This window comes from Chrysoperla carnea, chromosome 5 (genome assembly GCF_905475395.1).
Source record: "Chrysoperla carnea chromosome 5, inChrCarn1.1, whole genome shotgun sequence".
NCBI lineage: Eukaryota > Metazoa > Arthropoda > Insecta > Neuroptera > Chrysopidae > Chrysoperla > Chrysoperla carnea.
The window spans coordinates 45,866,089-45,878,673 of NC_058341.1; positions in this window are offsets into that span (position 1 = coordinate 45,866,089).

A 12,585-nucleotide genomic window follows, 5' to 3' on the forward strand; every position below is an offset into this window, starting at 1 on the left:
TGTTGCTCCTTCACTTTTTACGTCTTTAGCACGCTATAAAAATTTAAGCTTTATATCTCTTTTCGTTTTTTTTCTCGTAAGATGATTTATGAACACCAATACCAAAATTTTGTTCGTAACATCAATATTTTTAGACGTTACTAATTTGGGACTAAACAAAGTATTCCTTGATATATATTACATTTATACATGGTATAATACTTGGTAGAAGTAAAGAAAATGGTAAAGAAAATTCAATTTCTACATCTGCATAAAATTTTTGTGCCTAGTATTCAAAATATTTAATCTATTTAACCGTCCAAAACGATCTCAGGCTGTAGTTATAGATCCAACAGTAATTTTCCATATAACATATCTCGGTTTTTGAGATTTCTAATAATAAAAATAATAGTTTTAAAATTAAAAAACTCGCTTTTTTTACTAGCTGAACTCAATTGTAGAAAATAATTTATGCTAAAAAAAAGAGAGAATAAGACAAAAATCGTTTTATCGCAAATGCTAAATTTCAATTATTGTAAATATTTTATTGACAGATATTGGTAAAAGTAAAGTTAATATGAAATACCTTAAAATTTTGGTCTTAAACACTCTATTTTTATTTTATTTTTTATTTTAATGCACACAGTGTCTTTAAAGCGTGCTTTTTAGTTTTTTAAAACTATTATTTTAAATTAAAATAAAAACCATCGCAAACGGTCAATTCTATCTCAGCGAATAGCTTTTCGTTACCTGTGCTATTCAAATTTCTACTTCGTGAAGTACTTACGAAATTTGTTTTGATATCAAGTAGGTGACACGTATTGCTGGATTGCGATTCTTAATAGTCCTACATAATTTCAATCCATTCTTACGTTCCCAAAATTTTATTATATTTGTAGAAACGGAAGTAATTTAAACAGTCCAAACGTATTATAAAATTTAAATATCTTACAGTCCTTAATGATTAAATTTTGTACCTTGAAGAAATATTTTGAGTCTATTACTGATTCAACGCAAAGGTGATACGCTTATACTTAGTCGTTTTATTTTGTTTTATTTTTTAATATAAAACACATATTTTTTGTTAAATTTCATAAATAACTTTTTTTTATTATATAAAATAAAAACTTTTTTAATTTTCTGTAATATGTTTACTAATTATTGTTATTAAAAAAGTAAGACAAAGAGAATCCTTATTTTTCCCTATACTTTTATGTACCCATATCTCATTCCCGTCAGAATATAAAGTGGGTTAAAAGGTTGATTTATTAATAATCTCTTAATTACCTACTACGAAATTTCAACAACAACAAAAATAAATAAATAAATAAAAACTTAATTAATTTTATATTTATTTTGTTTAACGGCGCTGTTCAACTAGCTAATACAACATTGAATGAACTGGCTGACTGGTACTTGGACCTTTCGTACAGAATGATGGCCATTTGACAAAAAAACTGTAATATCTGAAATTAGAAATTGTTTATCTACTTAAATTAAAATATAACATATTGTTATTTAGTAATCATGAGAGAGTGTAACTCGGCAACAACGTATTCATTGTGTGCGTAGTCATGGTAGGAACACTAAAATCGATGCTAGCGCTTACATTGAAAAATTTTGGCGATAAAGGAGGCTGTTATGACTAATTTTCAATTCTTTACATGTTAATGTTATAGAAATGTCAAATTAAAATTATTGTAAAACACTAATTAATTAAACTTAATGCATTAAAAATTGTGAAAATAAGAAATCAAATTGCACAAATATTATTTTTCAAATGTAAATTATCATAATTATTTATTTAAATTTGTGAGACAATAATATTAAATTTTCAAGGTAAGACATAAATGCAATCCATACAATTATATATGCATCAATACAATTCGATAATTAAAGTAGTGTATTGTTACCATGGAAATGCCTCCAAAAAAACTCACGCACTGTTTGTTTAAATGGCTATAAATCGTTCAGGCCTCTAGTTGAAGAGCGAAGTTTTGTAAAAAAAAAAACCGAGGATGTTAATCAAACGGCCAATTCAGTTAGCTGACTGCGACATGTATAAGCTTACATATACAATATACAATATTGTTGTTTAATTTTGAAACTTGGCATTAATAAATATTGATAAATTGAAGCATACTTTTATTGCTCCCCCTATTCTATTTCTTTCTAAGTAGAAATATCAAAAGTTTTCCACTTACAGATTTCAATAGAAAAACAAATTTTGAATAGTTTCTAAGGATGCGAAGGAGTTCTCATCAATTATTTTATTAATCACAATGAGAGTTTAGTAAATTTTTTTTATGAAAAAGCTGTCCCAAACTGTGGTAGAAACTACAGCTTTCTAAACAGATGTGGTAAAATTTTAAGCCTATACAATAAAACTGCCAGTTTTGCTGATTTGCTGAAGAATATTAACTTTCTTGTTGATCTTTTCTTGGATGATTTTGCATAAATTTAGCATAAATTCTTTAATAAAGCTTCAAATCACGCCGTGGGTGGTTGTGGTCTTGTTGAGAGCCTTCATCATTCGATCGATTAACTATGCATGCTCTAAACTTTTTAGTTTTTTTTATAAAATTCGTATTTTCATCATTACACACTTTCATTTATTAATGATACTATATTTAACAGTGAAATAGCATTGATTTTTCGTGTAGCCCTCTATTTTTAAAAGTCCTAAACTGTAAGCTATGAATCTTTGCTTTTACGTTTTCAACATTTGGCTGCGCAAATGGCGTAAAATTCAAATCTCGTTAATTTTATTTGTTATAAAATTAAATGGGTGTGATCACGAATACAATAAAAACAAAATTATTTGTTTTCTTATTTAAATTTCTATTTTAGAATAGTGTTTCTCTATAACAAACAATTTATATTTTATGTTATCCATTTGCATATATTGGAAATCGTTTCGATAAATGATGTATGATGTTATTGCAGCTAAACTATTATTGAAAAAAAACTGGTTTTAGTGTAACAAATAAATATAATTTTTCTCAGTTATGTAGGTGCTATGGAGGGAGAGGGAGGGAAGTTTCACATAAGAAAATTATGCCACGAGCTGAACATTGGTGAAAAATTACGTCCTGCTAGTGGAGTACGGTGGGTATATATATAGGCTGGATATTTTTGTTGTAACTCGAGAACACATCAATGTACAGAGATGCTCGTCAACTTGTTCAGATTTTAATTAACTCACTGTTTATTTTTTAAAATTTCTTCGATAACAATTTTGAATTGAATTTTTAAACTTCACTAATAATGAGTCAACAAAGAGTGTGCAAATTATCTTCATGGACGAAAATTAGGGAAAAGAGTAGTATTTTATATTGACAGACCACCAGGGAAATAATGGGATTGAATTAGACCCTTGGAATATTTAAAAACTTGAGCCCCACTCTTCGCAATAAAATTCATGATGATTCAAATATAGTATTGTATAATAGGCCCGAAAAATATCACGATTGAGTTTTTTTATTTATGTACTTTATGTTCTATTCGCCATCTTGTTACATAAGAAAATTCTCGATGATCTTTCACTCACAAGTATTTTGTATTATTTAACCATATTTCGATATGCAATTCGTGATATAAGCTAACACGATTACTTAATATTTTACAATGTGTGTAGTAACAAATATTCCGAATGGCAGCAATATCTTTACAATATTGTGAATTGATACATATTTAATATAAAATTCAACAAATAAACCATAAAATGTAAGTATGTAGATACCATTTGATTGTAGCATCTGTAACATTTTATTGGAAATTTATATTCCATTTTCAATAGAATAGAATAGATATATGATGATGGTAGAACCATGGTGATCCAAGTATCAGTTTTCTTTAAAAAAAATAGTAATCCAAGGATCATTTTTCTTAAAATAAATAAATATTTTCGCTTGTGAGCATGAAAAAAGTTTAATTCTTCTATGCCTCACTCATTCAAGTACCGTTTGCTATCACTTTTCCCGATTTTAGCCTTCGGCTTTATGAAGTATTGATTTTTCAATGTGTAAAGACGAATATTATTTGCTTAAGAATAATTATTTACTGAAGGAGATTGTTTCCCTACAGTATTGTAAAAACGTTTTGGTGTATTGCACGGTACATACAAATAAAAAAATACATGCTTTGTACTCGAATAATGTGTTTTTTATTTTTTATTTTTAGCTTTACAATACCACGCAACTACACAAATATATAATATATTGTGTGCAAGTGATGCTTATAAATTTGATAATATAAATGTCGCTCTTATATTATCAATATTCTAACTATAGTCGCCTCCCTTCATCAAATGATTCATTTTTGATTAACTGAATTAAATTAAAATTTTGTTTTTATATCATCAACAACCTTATATTTGTATGATATTATTATAAACTACAAGATTGTCTAAATATTTTAGATAGTTTTTTATCAAACTCTCTAGATTTTTTGATATAGAAATATCCAATTGAAAAGGATAACTTATATGATCCATCATTTTTTCAGCCAACTTTGAACGATAAAATAATAATGAAAAGCCCTATAATCTACGAATTTTTGGTGACTTTTGGAAACCTTGTTAATCAAAAAATGTACCTATAAAGTTCTATTGAAATCCCTGGTATTATTCAATATTAGTCAAATTTTTTAAACTTATATCAGTTTAAAAAACATTTTTGTATTTTCTCAGACATATAAAAATGTACTTAATGTAAAGGGATCATTATGATTCTACCGTACCCATTTGTAGAATTTATACGAAGATAAAACAATAATATATATTACTTTTCTACAATCTCATTTAAATAATTTTCTGAACAATAATCTTTTATATAAAGTAATCGACCATATATGATAAAGTGTAATATAATACTTTAGTTTTGAACAACTAAAATTTCAATTTAAATGGTTGTAATTTCAAACAAGCCTCTATGTCGAAAAATGGGTCTTGACTCTGATCTGGATGCCACTGGAATCAACTATTAGAACTCCCCTTCAAACTTTTTAAGAGGATTAGGGATGTGTCCTCATTTGAAATAAAAAATTTTCTTCAAATTACTAATTAAATGGTAAAATTATTACTATCATGATTATCCGACCGTTTAATTTTGATGAAACAACCTGTATCATATTTATTTAGACTTGAGCTACTCTAGGTTTCTTTATCCTTCCTTTTTGTTCCTAATCTTTTAAGATATTACAACGCACAAATAGTAATAAGCAAAAAAAAGAAACAAAGTAATGTAAGATTATTGTGTTTGACTATTAAAACGTATCTAATTATTTTCAATTTTTTGTTTGTTTCGTTTTCTGTAATAATCTTGTTGTCTGTCAATTTAACTTTCGACTAAAATAAATGATTTGTAAAATTAAAAATTTTAATAATAAGTATTCGTTATTATACGAAGTTACTTTTGTTACGAACTTATGGACCAAAGTAAAAAAGTTTGGTATCAGTAACTTTAAACTAAAAAAAAAGGGGGTTGTATAAGTTTGACCGCTATGTGTGTGTGCCTGTCTGTCTGTGGCATCGTAGCGAATAAACGGTTGAAGCTATTTTGACTTTTTTTGTTTCGTTTGAAAGGTAATGCAAAGAAGAGTGTTTTTAGCTATGTTTCAAGTGCAAGGTTAAGGTTCTGTACCCGAAAAAACTAAAAAAATTGGCGATGATCTTCAAAACCTGGAAATAGGCAGCTTTAAGGAAAAAGAATATTTAATGGAGAGTGTTCTTATATATGTTTCAAGTGCGAGGTTAAGGTTCCGTACCCGACAAATTTGCCTGGGGTTTTTTAAATTTTGTAAATTTCACTTCTTATTGAACTACTCCTAAAGTTTTGGTGATATGTGATTTATAAAAAGAGCTAAGTTCACAAAGCCATTGGAGATATAATAGGAAACTGTGTTGCTGAAATAATCTTAGTAATTAAGTGAAAGTTATAACCGTCGGCATTGCATAAGTATAGAATTTGCAATGGAGTAGAAGAAAGATTAAATCGTCTTTGTTAAAAGCGCTTAAAGTAGGAGGGAGCTTAAAAGGAAATTTATATCATGATTTAAAAATTTAAAATTATCATCTGAGAAGAAATCTTTGGCATATTAAAGGAACCAGTATACCAGTAAATCCCAGCAGCTACAGGGAGATTACGGATATTTAAGACAATATAAAGAAGCAAAAGTCAAAGGTCAGATTGCATAAACCGGGAAGTAAACCTACCCATACAAAACGAGCACCCGAAACGGAAGGCTATAGAGTTTTTTTTAGAAGGAATCAAATATAGGATCGAAGATAGATTCTTTATATAATATGGTTTATTACTTCGCAAACACAGCTAATTTACAACTGGTACTGGTCATTAAAACGAACATTTTTTACAATAGGACAAGCTTATGTTAGACTAGGCTAGGCTATATTGGCTGCCCACGAGAGACACACTTAGGCCATTGTTATACCATATATGGTTTTACCACCTTTTCCGCTGATAATTTTATTTATCAGCTCCTCAATTATTTTTAGAAGCTGAGTGCACCTCCTTCAGACCATACACTACCATGCATACCATACCATGCACCTCCTTTATACTATATCATGCATTGCACCAGCCCATCACAACCATTAATTAAATTAATTTTTTGTTGTGATGGTAGGAATCGAATCCGCTACTCTGGACATACCGCGTAGGAAAAGCTTCTCTTCGAACATTTTTTCATTCTTGCCAACTAAACCAGTTCGTGGGTTTTAACTTTTTTTATGGGAAGGACTTTGCAAATAAAAGACGTATTGATAGCTAAATCAAAAAACGCAAGATATGTTTACAATAAAAAATAAATTATTTTTTTTCCTACACCATACTTAACGTATACGTACTTTTTTCTATTGTTCTTTGTGTTGGTTATTTATGGGTCTCTTGAATTAATATTTTTTTAACAATGTATATACTTTTCGTATTTTTTATACGCTTATCGGTCTACTTGTTAGAAGTTATAATGTAGAAATATATAACGGACTACAGGGGATACTAATGGTAAATGTTGGTACTATTTTATTTTTATAACCTGAGGATATAATGAATTACTGGCCCATTTTTAAATTGACCTTATAAATATTTAATAGATGAGCAGAGTTATTCGTAGCCCAATGTACCGAGATATACAGGTGATTTTAAAAACAAAAAGGCAAAAAAAAATTCTAAATAAACTAAAAATTTTATTAGCTGTTAAAGTGACAATTCACCTATATACATATATACATAAATACTACTTGTTTTTATTACATGGTTTAGGTATATAGGCAACAAATGTTTTTTCTACTTGTAGATTTATTTCTACCATCTAGAAAATAATATTTGAATACTTTCCACATCTCTAATTATTCATATACCTACACAACTTTGTATTTTTATATTTAAAGTGGACTCAATACAGATTTTAACTTATGGTAAATTTCTAGAAGTGATACCTCTTTCTTAGTCCCATCGTCCTGGGAGACAATAAAAAAACATGAAACTGGAAGTTTGATCAACTCGATCGTTCATTTCTGTAAATTAAAACATTAATATATCACTATATTTGTAGCAGAAAATTAAGTAAATTATAGTTTAAAAAAAATGTAAAATCAGCTTATTGCATTAGTTACGCTTTGACGCAGATATCAAGCTCCCCCACGCTTTGAATCTTACATTACGATTAAAATTAAAATTCACTTTTTAATGCAAAAATCTTTGTTTGTTTAGCTTTTTATACCATGTATATATGAAATATATCAAGGTATTCAAAGTTGAGCCCCAAGTTTGTAACGCTTTAAAATATTGATGCTACCAAGAAAATGTTGGTAAAGGTGTTCATGAAATCAAATACTTAGCCCATTTTCGGTTGTCTTTCTGCCTATCCGTCCGGCCGTCCCTCCGTCCGCTTGTTCGTCCGTGAACACGATTAATCAAAAACGAAAGGAGATGTCAAGCTGAAATTTTTATAGCGTGGTTAGGAAATAAAAAGTAAGATCGTGTTCGTAAATGAGCAACATAGCAGAATTGAGTCTTGAGTCTGTAGGATCCATCTAGTAAACCGTTAGAGACAGAGCAAAAGTTTAAATGTAAATGTTTCTTATAGAAAAATAAACAACTTTTATTGGAAACAATTTTTCGTAAACATCACTGTTTATCCGTGAGGGTGCAAATGAGGTTAGAACAAATATAATATGTACACATGTATTGTCTTGTATCAAGTATACATGTTTTGTATATATGAATGTGTTTGTTTATTACTTTGACCACTGAGGAAGTGAGAAGAGAGGTACTCTTATTACTTTATATGGAAGAGTGCCTTCTTTCTTTACTTACATGACGAAACAAAATATTATGTACCTGTGTACTCTTTGAGTAACAAAGTTGAATGAAATAAAACTATAATAACATGGATGAGTTTTGACTGACGACCTTCTTCATGAGGAGCGGCAGCCACTACACGATTTCATTGTTGAAATCATTATTAATATTTCAAGATAATATTATTAAAGTACTAACGATAAAATTATTGATCGTTTACCTTGGCGATCCTGGTCAGGTCACTAGAATAAATTATTGTATTGCCGTCGTACTTTGATACGTGTGCAAATTTTCAAGTTAATCGTATAATTAGAAGTAGGTTAAAATTGACTTCTAAGATTTTATTACATTACTTGTTAGTTAGTGCAGTTGTTACTAGAGTGAAGCTAATAATAAAGTGTTAAAAATAATTTGGAAAATAATTACTTGATTCCTTAACTTCACCGTTATTGAATTCTATTAGGATTAAAAACAACTCACGATTCCATAATTAAAAATTTTAAGCTATATAAAAACCATCAGATTGGGCTTAGAAAAATCAGAGTTTTAATTTTAGTGAAATATTACATCTTTCTGCCTTTGTTGACTCCGCTATGTATATACACTTTATACTTTTTATTTGCTTCTTTCCATCAACAATAATTATTATTTGAGTTTTCTCGTACATACCTACTCACTTTAAGCGAAAATGGAGTACAGTTTATATTGTATTTCCGTCTATATAAAAGCTATAATATAAAAACAATCTTTTGTAGAAAAATCTGGGCCGCTAAATTTCGAGATTAAATAAATTTTGATAGTATTTGAAAACAAGAAAATACCAAATCTAAGCTTCAGTAAATCCTGAATTAAAAGTTGACATTGTGGTTATCTTTTAAAATCTGACAATTTTGGAAACCAACCATTGGAAACTTTTTCAGAGCCCTGGTAAATCTTAAGATTTTGCGCTCGTATACACATGGATTTGTTCTTTATGCGTCCGTGTGTCGTTTGATTTAGTTAAAACTTTATACATAATGCTTATTCGCTAAGACTACGCAGTTTCTATATAGTAAATTTCCATTATTATATGGAGGTTTTTTTGGGTATCAAATAGCAGATTTTTGTTTTTGCCTCTGTTCAATCTTTTTTTTTTTGTATAAAAAGAATAAATATATTTATGTCAATATTGATAATGTTGATTGAACCGTTATGTAATTTGTTGTTTATATATAACTCGAATTCTTTCATCTATAATAAAAAATAAATTTATAACATAACAAAATCTGTGCGAAGTTTAATATTCTAAATGACGTTCAGACAAAAGACATTGAGACAAGAAGAAACAAGTACATTGTTTAAATACTCTGCATATGCTGGTAATTGTACTTATAAAAATATAATAGAAGAGAATAAGAATATAATATATTTAATTATATATTATATTCTATATAATTATACATTATAAACAAATCAAAAAAAATTCATTGAAAAATCAACGAAAAAATAAAGTTTTTATTTTCGCTCAATTGCTACACAAAGGATAATTCAAAGTTTTATGAATTACTCTGATAAATTAGGTGTTAATAGATTTTATAATTTGAGCGTGATGTAGAGAACATTTTTCTTTGAAAATAAATATCTTTTAACCGACATCTTTTTTCTGGCACTACTAGTCGTAACAAAATATCGTTTAACCAATTTCAGAGTATTTTCAGACAAAAAAACTATTCTGTATACAAATTTAACAGCAGAAATGAATACAAATTGAATTTTATGTCGAAATGTGCGTATAGATAGATTGGTATATTGAAAAGAAAACTTTACTATTTTTCTATGTTCGTGGAAGAATCTGTTATATTATTCTTGAACACATTTTTTACTGAATTTGTTATATATTTTTAGGGTTCCATATCCCATTGATTCAACAAAAAATTCTTGATTTATAACTTTAGAGGTTTAAGGAATAATTAACTTCCCAGTGGGATTGTTATTGTAATGGATCCGATTTTGCAAAATGAAAATTAAGACCTATCTCCACGGATGTCCGTGTGTGCACATGTTTGTATCTATGTATGTATGTTCGGATTCATTTTCGTCTCGCATATCTCGAGAACAAATAATGATATTGACATGGGACCAGTTACATTTAACGCATAATTATGTAACTTAGACCTGATTAGGTTTTGAGCAAAATCGGTCAAATCGTTTTTTGTACCGAATGTAAAATTGTACAATTGTCACTATTATCACTTATCATTTATATAGTTTTAGCGTCATGGGGGTGTAGGGGGGGAAGCCTCCACTGGAGTTGCAAGGGGCGAAGCTCCTAGAAAATACAGGGGACGAAGCCCCTACTGGGGGGTCCAGGAAAGAATGGAAAAAAAATTTAAAAAAAAAAAAAATTATAAATATTAAAACATAAATTTTTTTATTCTTTCCACTAGAAGTTACTCGTGTGGACCTTTCGGGTTGCACCTTTTTTTAGCTTAAAAATTTTCTTTTATCTCTTACAATAAATATTCCTTCAAATTTTTTTGACAAACAGATGAAAGTATACAGAAATAGGGAAATCGATTAATTACACCGTTTTATGAACTTTTCCTATGCAATGAACATTTTAGCTGTACAAAAATTAGACAGACCTAGAATAAGGTACTAAATTCTAAATCCCATTTTTATAATCTAGAATTAAGTTCCAACTAAAATGTATTTTGATTATGGTACAGAACCTTTAAATCTCGTTTCTAGTTCCAATATTTTATGTGTCGAAAGATAAGTGACTTATGTTTATTAGAATTTATATCAAGAAAATAAGAATAAAAAAACTTCATGCTAAAAATTATATGACGGTTTTTTTTACTATGCATAGTCTTTCTTTAATGCAGAATCATAAAACTGAGAAAATCTTCATATTATAGAAAGCAGATTATGCAAATTTTAAGTATATTGAAATTTTACAACATCACGATTTTATTAAAGACGGTCAAATAAAGATGATAATAGTTTTTCTAATTCTTAGTGTCAACTTATTAAAATTCACGTAAAATTTACATTAGTCTGTTTTGAAATATCCCTATATATAATAAATGTGAAAGTAAGGATGTCTGTTTGTTTCTTTGTTTCTTTGCTTTTTACGCTTCCACGCAAAAACTAACGAATGGATTTTAATGAAACTGTACAACAATATAGCTCATACACCAGAATAACACATGAGCTATAATTCTATAAATTAAAAAAATTAAATTTATCTGACCTTTTACTGCCCCATCTATGATCATAATTTTGAACCATAAATTAAAGATTTTTGTAAAAATTTAAAATATTAAATGTCGAACAATTCATGGCCTGAAATACTTAATTCTCATCTTTTCTGATATACTCAAAGAATTATGACTATTTTATACTGTACACATATTTAGCTGTGTAAAACAATCCCTTCGAGTGTTATGGAAGGGGAATATGTGATATCAAAAGAGGTGGAGGTTATAAAATGGTGCTAGTTACTTTTAAGCCAATTGAAGCGGGCGAGTATCAAGCTAGTTATACTAATAAAATCCTTCTATACTTCTAAGATATAAAATCTGTGTTTGGAATATATAAAAAATGTATTTATGTTTTACTAGATTGTAAAATGGTACCAAAATTTTAATCCTTTTGAATGATTATCTTCACAATTTAGCAGCATAACAGTCCAAGTTAGAATTTATATCGTAAAAAGATTATTTAAATACCTATTCAAAAAAAATCTTGTCAAATTTTTCTTTATTCTTTGTACGGGGAAGTTAAAAGGACATGCAAATGATCACCGTGGAAGTCTTTCTACATCAGCGACAAGTAACCAATCTCTTCAAATCGAAAATATTTATATTGTTTTCTATGAGATACAAAAAGTATCGCCACATTTTCACGTAGTTATTCAATTTTTAGCCAGCGTACGTATGAATTTCTTAATTGTATATGTTGCAGATAGATTATCGAATCAGTTGTTTTAGAAGAGCGTTAGTTGTATCGTTTGAAGTTTAGAAACAGTTCCGTAATGCAGAACGTTGTTTAGCTGGCTTACCATTAGCGCTACGGTTAAGGAAACTATTCCCCAAGTTTAGACGTAATTTTGAATGGCGTATCTTCAATCACAATAAGCTTTTCTTGTCGAGTGATCATGATAAAAAGAGTTTATAATTATTGTTATAAATATATTGAACTAATAAAAAAACAAATATATTGACATTTGAATAAACCGCCAGCATATATGATAGATAGAAAAAACATTATTTTCTATGTTACAAAACCTAAAGAAAACAAT